A 15,194-nucleotide genomic window follows, 5' to 3' on the forward strand; every position below is an offset into this window, starting at 1 on the left:
AGCATGTAGTACCAGATCTATATTTAGAAGACAAGGAACCTACTTCTCCATGAGTACATTACATGTACAGAGAGGTTGGGTTAAACTGATGACTGCATTAGCCACTCTGTTCCTATTCCCCATCCCTTATTTTACCTAGCAGGACACATTTTAATTAGTTCCAATTAGGTTTAGACGGAGTCTATTTTTATCAGTAAATGCTGATAAACATCGATTTCAGTGTACACACACAAACAAAAATGTTTCCATCAAGGATAATTGAAATGTACAGATAGTAAGAAAGAAATGCTGCTTGAGAAATTATTAGACATTGATTTAGGGATATTTACTTTGTATATTTTGACATATGATGTTATCAATTTGTGTTTTAACAATTCTAAAACTTAAACCTTTAAAATCTCAACATCTACTGTCATTAAAGAATTATTGTCTGAATGCCTCGGAATTTCCCATAACTTTGCAAATTTAAATGGATAAAAATAGAAAACAATATTTAAAACCCATAATTTTGCACAACTGTGAAAATGTAAATTGATAAAAATCTAAAAAAGCTTAAAAATAAACATTGAGATTATCCATCGAAATTATCAAAAAATCAAAATTTGAATTCTGCCAATGCTAGTTATAACACTTAGCACTTACAGTATATAGAACTTTGCATCTTCAAAGCCCTGAGTGAGCATTAACTAACTAATTATAATTAATTAAAATGTGTGTTTATTATATCCTTAGCTGGGACTTGCCTTCTGAGAGAGGTAGAAGATGCTGATCATTCCTCATGCACTGAGGTCACTTCAGGAGATCTGATACATAGAGTATGGATGAAGGTATCTCAATTATCATTAAAATACTGATAATTGGGTACCACATGTCCAGTGATTTGCCTAATAAGTATGGAGGTGATAGACTGCCTGAGGCATCTAGAAAAACTTCTAGTGATGCCAAGTAGGGTTGCCAACTTTGTAATATTTAAAAACCGGACACTCCAACAGGAGTGCCAGAACTTCTGCCAGCCCCCTCTACCCCTGAGACCTCGCCCTCCCCATTCTCTCCCAGGCCCACCCCCACATTTGCTCCTCTTCCCCCCCCAAGGCCCCATCCTCTGTTCACTCCTCTTCCTGCATCACTCGCTGCTATTGCTCTCTCTTGCCTGCCAGGGTAGGGAGGGACTTTCCTGCAGAGCTGCAGCTGGGAACTGCAGCCACCTGACGCAGGTAGGAGGTGGCCCTAACTGAGTAGGGGCTGGTGTTATACCAATAGAATAAAAACCAGCAGGATCTTATTAAGAGGGATAAGGCAAAGATGCCACATTTATTGTAAATATACTGATAAAGCAAAAGATAAAAGTAAACAACGTTGTTTGACTACTTATTTCTTATACACACACATACACACATATATGAGAGAGAGAGAGAGAGAGAGAGAGAGATTCATTCACGCAATCATTCATTCAAGTTCTGTATAGGTGTTATAGTTACTAGCCTAGCAGTTGCTCATGCCAAGTTACTGGCCAGGTATCTTGGTCATGAGGATGGAGCCGAGTCTGTGTCAGGTGCACCTGATGCTCCTGGAGGCTGGCAGCAGAACCAGAGACTCAAAGTCATTAGTCTTTAGAGTCCATTCTTATAGGAATTAATTCCTATGTTAGTCTATGGGAACTGTTTCATCCTGCTGTTGCTGACTCAATCAGTAGATGGCACATTCCTGTCCAAAGTGGCACATTCCTGGTGGCTCCACACTGTCCAAAGTTTGTGTTTCTCATCCTTCCAGGTGATGGGGTGGGTCCCAGTTTACCCTCAGAGGGTTGTCTGGTGGTCCTACTCGACACATTCTTCGGCCGATGCATACTCCTTTTCTAGGCTGGCACCTCCCTAACCATTCATGTATATCAAGCATTCATCAGCATACATTTCATATCTTAACCATATTTTAATTTACTGTCTCCACCACTTTCAGGGTGTGTACTAATTCATTTGAGACTCCCGGCCCTTTAATCACAGAGGGTGGGGGTCTGTCTTAGGAGCCATTGAATGAAGTGAAAGTCACTTAGGGGCTTATAGTGTTTGTTTGCATTGTATCAATTACTTCAAGAACAAAGTCAGTTAACTTGTTTGTAAGTTTTACATAGTAGTAAAGTATCTTTCACAGGACAGATACAATCAATGGTTTCTACAGACAGTAGCTTACAAGTTTTAACAGAAGCCCCAAAAGATTTTTGTACTTGGTGAAACTGTTGGATTTTAAAGTGTGGGGGACAAATTATGAGGGGGTCACTGTCACTTGGGGGAATCACTGTTAGTACCTTCTTTAATATCCCTACATAATCCCCCTTTTGACACTACGATATTTATATAATTGTTAGTGTCACTTTCTTTTTAACCTGTTTAAGAGAAGGTACTGTGAGGCAACATGTGTTTGTGATTCCAATTTAGCGTACATTCTTTTTATCTGAAAACACATGCCACACATACCAATTATACAAATACAATTTAATAACAAGACTACTATCAAGGGGTGTAGCATTACTGATAGGATGCCAGTGGTAGTCGGGGACCATCCAGAGAATATATCATACCAGTGGTAGATTGTAATTTGTTTCTCTGCAGTGGCAATTCGTAACATGTCCCCATTGGCATGTATAATATGAATAGTCCGATTTCCTACTTGTTCATTTGTCTGTTCTAAAAATTTGGTCACTTCTTTGCTTTTAATTAGACTATCAGTAAGATCTTGCCATCTAATTCCAAGGTCAAGCGAGAAGTCAGCCAGCTCAGCTGTTAGTGTTAGCTGGGATCTTTTTGGCCGCAGTAAATAGTAAGTGTGATTTTTAATTAAAAAAAAAAAAAAAACAGTACTGACATTGCATTTACATTCAGCTACTGGGGGGTTGCTAACACTCCCATCCTCCCAAAATACTTCCTCCCACGAGTGGATACATATACATTGTCCATTGTACAATACTTTGGTGTCATTGTCCAATTCATCCCACATACATGATCCCAATGAAACATCTTTACTACAAGGCTCTGGGGCAACAGATAAGGTGAGGCATAGCCACTTTTGAGGAGTCCATTCGGTACAACCTCTAGTGTCCAATAGTTTTCCTCCCTCCCCAGCCCACTGGCTTGAGGTCCGAGGGAGCCAGAATGATCCCATGTGTAATATGGGGAGTAGGCTAACCTTCCACACCTTTGCCTCCAGAGACTGTTGGTGTGCTATTTTTACAATTATTTTCCCAATTAACAAGTCTGATTTCACAGTTCTGGAAACATACTGCATCCAGTCATATTGGTAAGTATTAAACAGAGATCATTTCCTTTGTTTTAACAAATGCATTAAAACCTATATATTACCCCAAATTACCCAAAACATTTAGTGTTCCAAAGTAGATAGGGCAAGTATCTGCATTTCAGTGCATCCTATAGCTATAGCCATTTGCATACAGATCACTGCTGCTCCTACAACACTCCGCCCCTTGATCTATGATCATTACAGTACAGTAGTTGTTGTCATTGTAGAGCACAGGTGATCTGTTGTAAACAAATCAAACAATTATAAGCAGGTGAGTATAACTAAAATCATTACAATTGACTAAACACCAGATATAATATAAACAGAAATGCAAACAATTAATTATAATAATTGGGAATACAATAAAACCTAAAACCATTACAATAATTAGGTACATTGACAAATAAAATGAGGCCCAAGTTTGATGCTGCAATAGTCATCAAACAATAAAAGTTACTGAGGTTAGGACCTTTTTAATTCAGAATCCCTTATTTCTAACAGTTGTTCTTAAGAGGTTTCTGGGGACCTGAAAGATGGGGCCCTGCAATCATGGGCTAAGGTTTTACAGGTTATGGGGGCCCAAGAACAACCCTTCTGGGCTTGGGGAAGTAAAATACAGAGTGCATAGAGGAAAGTGTGGAATTAACAGTACAAGCAAATGTAACTAACAATACAAATGTATCAATAACAAAAATTAACAACAAAATGACTATTAGAGAACCTAACAAAAAATAAACCTGATGCACTGGGGACCAAAGTCTTTTGGACACAAGTGGTGATTGATAAGTTGGATGGATATGGGGGAAGTAGAGAGAAGAAAAGACATTTGTCCTGTCTAGTGTAGTATCCCCTTTTTCTCTGGACCCAATGCTAGCACAGGACACCACTAGAGACAGACACAGAACATGCAACACAGAACACTGAACACAGACTTTGTCGCGACATTATAACCATAGTATTTTATAACTCTTCAGCTGGTACCAGCTCTCCTGATGTTCTGGTTCAGAGCCTGAAAGATAGAAGCTTGAAAACAAATTAGCACAGTGCTCCCACCATGGCAGAACCTGCTTAGTCTCTGCCACAGTGTGTTTGGTACTTGGGGCTGCACAAATGCTAATTAAGTGGTGCATTTCTTTGTGAGTTAAATTTTTTTTTTTTCATTTTAAAATCCCCAGCCACTTTGCCATGGCCTGGAGGTCTGAGGCAGAAGCAGGCACTGTTGTTACTGTTGCAAGGGCATTCTGGCCCTGGAAGGAGGAATTTACCCAAATATCTCCCTTCCCAATTTCCAGGGGGGTCCCAAAAATCTGCCCCTTCTGGGGTCTTAAATGTTCCTTCTTCTGATGTTACTGCTGCTGTAAGATTTGAGAGTGCTGTTCTAACTCTCTGTACCCAACCTTAAGGACATCTAACTGGATTTGGGTACTAATGGACATACATTTTATTTCTCTGCTTTTGCAGCAGAGGCTTGTAAATCTTGGTGCAGTTTTTAATTTTTGCATTTAGCCAATTGAAGGAATACCTTGTTACAGGTCTTCCATAGAAGCCAAACTGCAGCTGCTTCCTTTTGTTTTTACAGAGTTTTCATGTAACCTCGTCAAAGTGACAGTCTGATTAAGAGCCATCTTAAGGCTCAATGTTTTTAGCAGTGCTTCTTTTTGTTTTGTGCACCTTACCCCTGCTGTTGCTTTAGAGAGCACTGTTAATTTCTTATTCTTTTACTATAGCTCTCATCTGCTATTTTGTTACACATTAAAAACAAAACAAAACTAATTTATCTTAAACCTACAAAACAGGAGTTTTACAAACCAGATGTGTTGGTTTAGGTTCTTAGACCCTTACATATTTCCACAGACAAATAGATACATACACATTTTCTTTTTCTTAACATCTCTTCTATATTGCTGTTTTTACATAGCTGTACATAGATTATATTCCCTTCATACATTTGGGTCAGTTAAGTTCCAATAGAATCCCCTCATGTTTTTAACAAATTTGACTAAATTGTCCATAGCCAAATTATTTAAAATACCTGGATTATCTACAGACATTCCTTTGGAAAAGGGCCCATTTTTCCTTCAGAATGGCTGCAAAGAAACCAAGAATTCCTTTTCTCTTTAACATGGTACGTTTTAACATTTTCACAAAGTTTAACTGCTTAATTCTGTCCAGCCTCTGTAGAGTTAACTTTTCAGGGTCTTTCCTTAAATTACTGTTTATCTCCCAAAATGACACCTTTATGAACTAGATTTTACCATTTTAAGTATTGTTCCAGGGATTCATGCCTGCACTTATTGCTTTCTTACTCCTGCCACTATGCCCTTAAGGCTTCCAACCAATTTTCCAATTTCTCTATCTGTTGCTTGCTTGGGCTTGATCCTGCTTTTTCCAATGAACCTTTCCTTTCCATGGGCACAAGCTTTGTTCCACTACCAATTTAGCAAGGCGGGTGGGCTTCTCAACCAGCCCCCACCCTTCCTGGTCCCTTTCCTTAAACATTTCTTTCAAAATTGTGAAATGACCACAATATCACTCACAAAAAAACAAAACAAAGCAAAACAAACAAACAAACATAAACCACACTACACTGCCCAAACACCTATATTCTTCAGAGTTTGGTTTAACAGAACAAGATTTGTATCTTATGATTTTAACCCACTCTGGGCCAGAGGGAGAGATGCTAAGCTTCCCTCTGTATTGCTCGGGCTTTTACCACCGAGGGTTCATCCACCAAATATAAAAATCTTTCCTGGGATCAGAGCTAGAAACACTAAGTTTTCCTCTTTACAGGCTGTTAAGTGGAGGTAGCTGTCATTACAATCCTCCCACAGCAGCCAGATCCCTGCAGCGTCTCTTTTTGCTGCATTTGGGGGTTTACATATGAGGATATATTGGGCCAATCTATCCTCTAGATCTGAAATAGAGCAAGCATCTGCAAGGGCTTGTGCAGTCCAAGGACTGTGCCCATATCTCTGAAGGATTTGTTTAAAGGGTGTTATTTCTTTTACAAAAGGTGAGGTTAGAGCTCCTTCAAACTCCATTCCTCCCTCTGAGACTGTTTCCCTTGTCTTTTCTTAAACATTTTTAACACGTGTATAGTTTCCTTTGTCACCCCTGAACCCTTGCAGCGAGTGACACAGCCTAAATTATCTTATCCTGCTACCCCTGATCTCGTTCGGCGAGCAGCTTTACCTTGCCCTATAGGCTCTTGTTACCCCTGATTTCTCAGTGAACACTTTGGATAAGATTAATTGTAGCTTAAAGTTTCTATGAGCTCTTTTATGAAGCCTCTACGCTCCGGAGGTCAGTAGGCTTTGGTTAACCAAAAATAGGACCGCTCTCTATAGAGCCGGCTGTGTGTACACCAATGTTTACAATAACTGAGGCATTTTACCAATATTCCCCCTTTCGCAATTCTCCACCAAAATGTTATACCAATAGAATAAAAACCAGCAGGATCTTATTAAGAGGGATAAGGCAAAGATGCCACATTTATTGTAAATATACTGATAAAGCAAAAGATAAAAGTAAACAACGTTGTTTGACTACTTATTTCTTATACACACACACACACACACATATATATATATAGAGAGAGAGATTCATTCACACAATCATTCATTCAAGTTCTGTATAGGTGTTACAGTTACCAGCCTAGAAGTTGCTCATGCCAAGTTACTGGCCAGGTATCTTGGTCATGAGGATGGAGCCGAGTCTGTGTCAGGTGCACCTGATGCTCCTGGAGGCTGGCAGCAGAACCAGAGACTCAAAGTCATCAGTCTTTAGAGTCCATTCTTATAGGAATTAATTCCTATGTTAGTCTATGGGAACTGTTTCATCCTGCTGTTGCTGACTCAATCAGCAGATGGCACATTCCTATCCAAAGTGGCACATTCCTGGTGGCTCCACACTGTCCAAAGTTTGTGTTTCTCATCCTTCCAGGTGATGGGGTGGGTCCCAGTTTACCCTCAGAGGGTTGTCTGGTGGTCCTACTCGACACATTCTTCGGCCGATGGATACTCCTTTTCTAGGCTGGCACCTCCCTAACCATTCATATATATCAAGCATTCATCAGCATACATTCCATATCTTAACCATATTTTAATTTACTGACTCCACCACTTTCAGGGTGTGTACTAATTCATTTGAGACTCCCGGCCCTTTAATCACAGAGGGTGGGGGTCTGTCTTAGGAGCCATTGAATGAAGTGAAAGTCACTTAGCGGCTTATAGTGTTTGTTTGCATTGTATCAATTACTTCAAGAACAAAGTCAGTTAACTTGTTTGTAAGTTTTATGTAGTAGTAAAGTATCTTTCACAGGACAGATACAATCAATGGTTTCTACAGACAGTAGCTTACAAGTTTTAACAGAAGCCCCAAAAGATTTTTGTACTTGGTGAAACTGTTGGATTTTAAAGTGTGGGGGACAAATTATGAGGGGGTCACTGTCACTTGGGGGAATCACTGTTAGTACCTTCTTTAATATCCCTAAACTGGATGGTGCCTCCCCACCTCCCCCGTCCACAGTAACCGGACTTTATGTGTCTGGTCAGTAGATCTGACCAGATGTTGTCAGGTCCCCTTTTCGACCAGACTTTCAGGTAAAAAACTGGGCATCTGGCCACTCTAGTGCCAAAGAGGAGCAATGTTGAGGTACATTTTGGTATTGTCACATAAATGTAAGTTATTAGGAAAAATGATTGGGTCCAGGGTAGCTGTGGTTGCTTTGTCTTGAAATTCTTCTTGTTCTACACACAGGTAAATGGGGGATTTTCAGAGACTTGGGGCCAGATCTTTATCTGTTGTAAATCAGCATAGCTGCACCGATATCACCAGCTGAGAATCTGGCTCTAGATCTGTGGATGTGAATATGGTGTAAGAGAAGGGGGTTACACTTATTAGGCACTAGGAAACCTTTGAGAGAAGCTCTTCAGAGAGGATAGGCTTCTTAACCAAAGTGAAATCAAACTGCTGCTGGCCAGAAAATTGATAAGGTTGGAGGGGATTGATTAAACTAGGAACTGGCAGAAAGCTGGCAGGGGCTGAGGAGCGCTCAGGCTGGAGAAAGACCTCTTCTAGCGATGTGTCATACAAAAATAACGCCATATCCAGCTAAGTTTTGAGACGCAATTTTTTGACACTTTAAACAACTGCTTTATGTAAAAGCTAGTTCTAGAGCACACAGGAGGAGAGCATCTTCTTGTCTCAGTCCTAAGGAACACATGGGTTGGTTCAAGAAGTAACTATAGCTGAGTCACTTAGGTATGTCTACATGGTCAGAAAAACCTTGCAGCAGTGAGTCTTTTCACTGTGAAAACAGCAGTATAGATGTTCCTCCTTGGGCTGGAGCCTGGGCTCTGAAACCCAGTGCGGGGGAGAGAGGGGTGTCTCAGAGCCCAGACTCCAGCCCAAATGGGAATGTCTATGCTGCTATTTTTAGCCTGGAAGCGGGAGCTCGAATCAGTTGACCTGGGATCTGCCACACACTGCTGTGGGGTTTTTTTGCAGCGTAGAAGTACCCTAAGTAATAGTGACCATAATATAATTAAATTCAATATCCTTGGGAGGAATTGTATCAAAAACTAGCATGGTGACACTAAACTTGGCTATGCCCTTGATACTACCTGAAGACAGGGACGGCTATGCCCTTGATACTACCTGAAGGCAGTCAGGCGGCCTTCAGTGGCACACCTGTGGGTGGTCCGCGGTCACGCGGATTCAGCAGCGTTTCTGTGGGAGGTCCGCCGGTTTCACGCTTTCAGTGTACCCGCCGCCGAAACCGCGGGACTGGCGGACCTCCCGCAGGCATGCTGCCGAAGGCTGCCTGACTGCCGTCCTGCCAGCAACCAGCAGGCCGCCCCCCACGGCTTGCCGCCCCAGGCACGCACTTGCTGCACTGGTGCCTGGAGCCGCCCCTGCCTGAAGAGGCAGAGGAGACATGCTGAAGCAAACAATCTGGCATTGCTGCGAGTCCTGAGTAGAGCCAGCAGCAGAGAGCTGTATGTCTCCTGTGTAGCTATAGAATCATGCAGCTTCAACCATGTGACTAACTCAGATCCAGAGTGTGCAAAAATAAACACGCTAACATGCAGAGTCCAATTCCAGGAAAAGGTTCACAAACGTTAAAAAAATAATCGGTTGGATCTCAGAATGTGTGGGAAGAGCTTGGCCTAGAGAAAGGGCTGCCGTTCTATTTGTCAGTATGGCGTCAAAAATCGTTTTGTTCAGCCACACTCAGCTTCTATGGGTAGCCACTTCCAAAATTCATTGTTAATTTCTGCTGAAATTTCTTCCCATGCAGTCTGCCTCTCTGGGTATGTCTACACTGCAATTAGACACCCCGCTGATTCAGGCTCCTGTGCCCTGGTTTCCAGGGGTGTTTAATTGTGGTGGGGCTCGGGCTGCAGCATGAGCTCTGGGACATCCCACCTAACAGGGACCTACAGCCCAGGCCCCAGCCTGAGTCCAGACGTTTACACTGCAATTAAACTGCCCCGCAGCCCAAGCCCTGTGAGCCTGAGTCAACTGGTACAGGCCAGCCTTGGGTTTCTAACTGCAGTGTAGACATACTTCAAGTGTGCTTGGCTCTATGTGTCTGTTATCTCTCAGCACTCTACTGACATGTTACTGATGATTGACATCCATCCCCTCCAGCTCTAGCAGATCAGACGTTGTAGTAAGAATGGCAATGTTTCCAATATCCATTTGGTAATCATGTGTTTTTTAAATCAACTAATAGTGCTATAAACAGGCTATTGCTTGGGTGAAAGATTGAAATCTAAGATTATTTCTGAGGTTGCATAATCGGAAACTCTCTGCTTGGGGATTATAAAACCTAAAGTGTCCGTTGCAATTATTTGATTTGTCCTAAGGACAGACCCCGAAATATCCACTGTCTTCTACCCATTCTGTTCTTCATTATCAATAGCACTGTTGTTGCTGTAGTTATCACCAGCTACAGTGTTGGCTGTCATGTCTCGCATTTTCCATCCTTTTGGGCATGTGTCGCAGTGATGCTAAATAGTTCTCACGTGCCTATGGAGCTCAGTAAAACACACAGAAAAATTTGCAGCATCAGGGTGTTTTAATTCTGTGGTCAGTAAACGATGTGATACCTATTATATTACTTATTCATCACCCCAGTGTCGTGCTAGGCACCATACAGACCTATAAGGACTGATCCTCAGCTGTGCCTGATGCAGCTCAGGGAAGAAGGAAGGCCAAGGTAACTTTTTTGCCGTTTTTGCAGCTCCACAGTCCTGGGGCAGCTGCGGATCAGGATGGCTGCTAAGACTGCTGCAAGTTGTGTCTGCTGCAGCAGCTCCCAAAAGGGGCATTCCAGCAACCATGAACCACCAGACCACAACGGCACTCTGGCCACACCCCTTTCCATCAGCAATGCCCCCAATGCTCCCCATACACTGGCAGGATCACTGATCTTCTGACAACTCTTCTTACACTAGGGAGTACCAGTTTCTGGCTGCTTTGAGCCATCACAGCTTACTCATGCTTAGAAGTACCTTAATCCTCGAGTAGTTCCATTCATTGCAAAATGATTACTCACAAAGTCAGGTAATACTCACCATGAGTAAGAGTATCTGAAGGGAGTCCTACAGAGCAGAGTAATTTGGCAATGCGTTTCTTTGTCAGAGGTCCTTCATTATCTCTGGTACTGGTAGGCAAATACCAGGGGACTCATACATACAAGTCTCCTTAGTAGAAGGATTTTAATGTTGTTTCATGTTCCTGTAGAAACGTATAGGGCCACTTCTAGATGCGTGAAGTGAGGCAATTGGAAAGATGTGCCCAGACAGTGCTTTATTCGTATTTATGCTGTGTGAGTGACTAGCATCATAATTTATGAAGAACTACTGCCATCTTGTGGCTTAGTATTTTATGTGCTCCCTGTATTCATGACTACTGAGCAGACCATGATGTCAATGAAAACCTTAAGTATTTTAAAGCTGCTTTGCTCACATCACCCCAAATTGAGTCCAGATTAATTCAAGTTGGTTTTATAGTAGATACAGTATCATTAAATGTGATAACTTCTGGTACTAGATTAATACTTCTAAATAGATGACAAACTTTTAAATACAGTACGTGGAGAGAAGGGAAGATTGTCTCTAGATTTCCAGTGCCTGTTACACTATATTATTGTATGGTTTTGGGGAGATTCAGGAACTATAATGTCACACCATCCCCTTTCAGAAGCACGGCAATTCTCAGGATACTAGAGTCCTTGAAAGTGCATGAACTGACTGAATTGAATTCAGGTTTTGGCCCATCCCTAAGACCATGTGGTGGTATTTAGAGTGCGTGTTTATATTATGCTTCATATTGTAAAATGACAGCCTCAGTCATCAGTTTTCTGGAAATGAAATATTTCAATTAAAACAGTTAATGAAAAAAGCAAATAGGGCCCATTTCAAACCCTACAAAATAGAAACCTCTTGGAAGATCAACATTTTTCCTGAAAATGTTTGTGAATTTTCTACCAGCCCTAGCTTTAAGTTGGAAAAGTCAGAAGGCCAATCTCTACCTGCCCCAGAAGCAGGAGAATATGACGTCATCTTTGTACTCACTCACGCCCTGCTGTAGTCTAATGGTAAATGCAGTTCAGCCAGGCTAGACAGTGTGGCCCTAGAGAGATAGACTGTGGGATTTTAATTTGGGCCCATCTCTACCCATTCTAGAAATGACATTTTATCTTAAATTCAAACCTTCCTTCACATATATGCACTTTGTTGGTTTGGATGAGAGGCAACCCAAGCTGAACCAACCTGATTCTGGATTTGCAAAATCAAAACCTCATGGTCTCAGCCCATCTATATAACTATTTAATATAAATTGTGGGCGAGTCCAAAAATATTAATGAGTGAGATGTGCATTTATGGACTTGGTTGTTTGGATTAGTATCTTCTCCTCACCTGTTCTTTTTATGGCTATACTTACTCCTGGTTATATAGGAATATAGAAATTGCCATAACAGATCAGACCCCGGATGACCACCTAATCCATTGGTATGAAATTTGAAAACATTGCAGTTATATACTTTTCTTTATAGTTGTATTTTTATTATTATTGTACTTTATGTTATACCTTTATTCTTGTCTACTTATATTCAGAATCAAAAATGAGAAGATAGTTAAATAATATAGGCATGTAATTGGACAATTTTATGAATAGTTATTATGTATACAGAATATGTATAATTTATTATCTGCTGGTCAGGTAATTACAGGGGTGGGCAAACTTTTTGGCCCGAGGGCCACATCGGGGTTGTGAAATGGTATGGAGGGCCAGATAGGGAAGGCTGTGCCTCCCCAAACAGCTTGGCCCCCGCCCCCATCCGCCCCCTCCCACTTCTCGCCCCCTGACTGCCCCCCTCAGAATCCCCGACCCATCCAACCCCCCCAATCCTTGTCCCCTGACTGCCCCCTCCTGGGACCCCCCACCCCTAACCGCCCCCCCTGGGACCCCACTCCCTATCCAACCCCCCCTGCTCCTTTTCTCCTGACCGCCGCTCCCGGGACCCCACCCCCTATCCAATCCCCCCTGCTTCCTGTCTCCTGACTGCCTCCCCCCACCATCCACATCCCAGCCCCCTGACAGGCCCCCCCCGGACTCCCACGCCTATCCAAGCCCCCCTGCTCCCTGTCTCCTGACCGTCCCCTCAGAACCTCCACCCCATCCAACTGCTCCCTGTTCCCTGACTGCCCCCCGGGACCTCCTGACCCTTATCCAACCTCCCCTCCCCTCCCCCTCATAGACTCATAGACTTTAAGGTCAGAAGGGACCATTATGATCATCTGGTCTGACCCCCTGCATGCTGCAGGCCACAAAACCGTCCCTACCCTTCCCTTCCCCCTGCTCCCTGCCCCCTTACCAGGCCGCTCAGAGTGGCAGAACTGGCTTATTGGAAAGCCTGGGAGGTGGGCAGGTGCAAGCTGCGCTGCCTTTGTGGTGGCGTGGCTGCGGGGGGGGGGGAGAGGCGGAAGGAGAGGACAGCAGGGGAGGGGCCGGGGGCTAACCTCCCCAGCTGGGAGCTCAAGGGCAGCCTCGCACCCCACTTGGAATTTCTTCATGCCCCCCCAGGGAGGCACGCCCCCAAGTTTGGGAACCAATGATCTAATCTATTGCCCAATCTATCACAGTGGCCAGGACCAGATGCTTCTGAAGCAGGTTCAGGAATCCCCAACCAAACCCAAATGCAATGGATTCATTGTTAACTGTGGTCTATTGAGTGGCAGTGTGGTGGGGTGATCTGCATTTTGTATTCTCAAGACTGAACTGAAGATCAGATTACACTAATGCAGCAGTTCTCAAACTGTGGGTCGGGACCCAAAGTGGGTTGTGACACTGTTTTAATGAGGTCGCCAGAGCTGGCTTGGACTTGCTGAGGCCTGGGGCCAAAGCCAGAGGATTTCAGCCCCGGGCAGTAGGGCTCAGGTTACAGGGCCCCTGCCTGGGGCTGAAGCCCTTGGGCTTTGCCTTGGGTCCTCCTGCCCTCAGTCTTTGGACCCTCACCCGAGGTGACAGGGCTCGGGCGGGCTCAGGTTTCAGTCCCCTCCCTCCCCCGTGTAGTAATTTTTGTTGTCAGAATGGGGTCGCGGTGCAATTAAGTTTGAGAAACCCCTGCACTAATGTATGCAAGGGAAGAGGAGGATGAGTGGGTTATTGCGATCTGTTTGCTGTAGTCATCGTTAAATACAGACCTGGTACTTACATTCCTTTTCTGGGTCAGCTATAAAATATCTGGCATGCTTTTGTGATTTTTATATTCTTTCTCATTCCTAGTCATAGATTTTGAAGTTGAGCTTTAATAAACTCAACAGGGGAAGAAAAGGAAACCTGACACATGCTACCAAGCAGTGAGCAGCTGACCTACTGCATTACAATGTTGCTACAGTCATATCAGATGAGCCTTGATCTCTAGGCCTGACACTAACAAGCCATTAGTTTCGGTGATATTCTTTTTGCCTTTTCAAGTGGGAAACACTTCAAAGGCTAGATTTATGGCAGTCAGAATCTCTGAGATTTGCCAGCATATTAGTAAGAGTTCAGTTCTGTCTCGCATGCCTGACTTGTAATTAAATCAGTGGGGGTTGTTGTGTGTGTGTGATCTGGGCACAGAAGATCACAAAGCACTTTCCACACATTAATTGCCTACTTTATGTAAGGTGGGTGGTCAGTATTAGTTGTCCATATCTTACAAATGAAGAAAGGCCTGGTGATGGCTGTGCTTACACTGAGTCAAGTGGAAATCTAAAACAGGAAACTTGAAAGCCTTGTCTGCTTAGTTCCCTATTCTACTAATCTGACATCACTGTCTTGGAGAGAGACACAATTGTCTGTGTGTGTGTATATGTACGTACATATACACTCATAAGAAATAAATAGAATCGTGAGCCCGTTCTGTGACCCCGTTTTGAGCCAAATTGTTCTTTCCTGTGGTCACTTAAATTTCTTTTTCACATTTTTTCTATTGCTTGGAACAGGCAAGTGTCAAAATGTATCAAAAAGCAGCAGTGAAAAAGCCCCAAAGTAGGACGTACCTTAAATGGACACTAAACGCTATAAGTAATTGCAGTGCTTGTAAGAGATCCTGAATTGACAGCACTGGAAAATGAAGCCATCTACTCAGAACACCGGTTCAGCATTACAAAGCTCCCTAGTCCATTGCCAACCCCACAGCCTGTCATTCACAGAACTGAACTGGAGCAGCCTGAAGCAAAAACCTCCTTTTCCTCTTGCAAGATCTACATCTCCACTGAGCTTTCTCTGAAAAATCTCTCTCCGGCATTGTTGTACTCTGAGAACTCCACCAGAGCTAGCAAATGTAATTGACTGCTGGAATATTTATCCCCACGTCATCTAGCCCTGCTCAGAGGAGAGCTAGC

This window comes from Trachemys scripta, chromosome 7 (assembly GCF_013100865.1).
Source record: "Trachemys scripta elegans isolate TJP31775 chromosome 7, CAS_Tse_1.0, whole genome shotgun sequence".
NCBI classification, from domain to species: domain Eukaryota; kingdom Metazoa; phylum Chordata; order Testudines; family Emydidae; genus Trachemys; species Trachemys scripta.